A 1,906-nucleotide genomic window follows, 5' to 3' on the forward strand; every position below is an offset into this window, starting at 1 on the left:
CATATAAATTTCCTAGAATCTGGAGCTGTCTGTAAGCGTTAATTCCATTTCCTAAAGGTAGTATTTAATAGAAGCCTACCCAGTTAAAAAACCACTGATTAAGATTATAATAAGATTGTAATAATAAATAAGTTTTGTTATTATTATATCAATAGTATTCGTTTTTTTATTCCTTGTGAACTGAGATAAGAATTATCTTTAAAATTAATAATAATAATAATTTGTATTATTAATATTAATTTAATTAATTAATTTATTTAGTTTAAATTTTTTTTTCAATTTTTAAACATTTTGCCAACCGTTGCATATTAAATTCTTAATAATAATTATATATGCTCGCTTATTATATTTTTAAATTATTTAAAAAAAATATATATTTTTATCCATTTCAGGTGCCCGCAAAGGTCGTGCTTAATTTAATTAATTAAATTGAGTTGAGCAGTGGTTTGAGTTGAAAAACGAATATAAGCCCAAGAAATTTAAGAACAGGAAAGATTGATTTAAATTTTACAAAACTATTAATGCATAAAAAATTAAATAAAAATAAAATATTTATTATAATAATTTTCAATAAAAAAATAGCATATATAAATAACATTAAAGAAAATAGTTGCAAAATATTTAAATTTAAATAGAAAACAAATCAAATAAAAAAAAACTTATATTGAAAATACATTAAAAGTTGCTAAAAGGAGCTAAAATAAAACAACAACAATGAAATTATTTGTATTTTAAATTAAATATAAATAGAAAAAGAAAAAAAACCAAAACAAAAATAAAGACGTGTGTGTAAGGAGCATTAAAATTTTATTAAATATTAACTTAAATAAAAAGTATTACTTATATACGAATTAAAAAAAAAAATACAAAATAAACAGAATAAAATGATATATAAATACTGTAATTTTTAAAATATTATATTTGTTTTACAAAATTTAATAATGAAAAAAAAAATATTGAAATAATGTAAAACATTTTACTGAGAAAAAAAAACCAAAAATAATTTTATTTGCATTTCTATACGAAAAGCAAGAATTTTACATAACATAAAATATAGAACATAAAACAAAAATTAAGAGGAAAAAATAAAATACAAAAATATTCCATAGAAAAGATAGAAATGAAATATTTGAAAAGCATTGAGAAAAGGAAATGGTAAATTGTAAAACAATTTTCAAATTTATTACAAAAAAGACGAGAAAGGATACAAAATTAAATTAAAAATCATTCAACAAAAACTTCATACACTGCAAAAAAAAACATCAACAAAAAATTTTACTAACCTCAGAACAAATTGAATTCTCAAGTAAGAAAAAAATCATTTTATTTAACATAATTTTAATTTTGTTTTTTTATTTGTCATTTTATTTTATTTTATATGAAATATTTCAGATACTTTTACTAATTTTTTTTAATACTTCTTAAACAACTGTAGAAATGAATAAATTTACATACTTACATCTCTCCACTTTCACAAGTATTTTTAAAGCCTAGGTACATCATTACATAGTTACAATACATATAATACATACTACAATATATACGAAACTAATTATTATATTCAAATTTGATGACTTTTTAAACTAGATGATGTTCTATTTCTGATAAACTATGATATTAAAGAATATTAAGTAAAATTAAAAAACAAAAAAAAACAAAAATAAGTATTAATTCTAAGATACTTTTCATAATATTACATACAAAAATATGAAACACAATAAGAGTAAAATTAAAGAATAATTAATAACTACAAAAATTATAAAGAATTTTGCATAAAAATATTTTAAATAAATTAAATGTTTAAACAAGAACTTTACAAACTTACAGACTAAAATTGTATCTGTTTAAACAAATTTTTTAAATATATAATAAACTGTAAATATTGTATAAAAATATACAAAAACAT

The sequence above is a fragment of the Teleopsis dalmanni genome, chromosome 1 (assembly GCF_002237135.1).
Source record: "Teleopsis dalmanni isolate 2A chromosome 1, ASM223713v2, whole genome shotgun sequence".
NCBI lineage: Eukaryota > Metazoa > Arthropoda > Insecta > Diptera > Diopsidae > Teleopsis > Teleopsis dalmanni.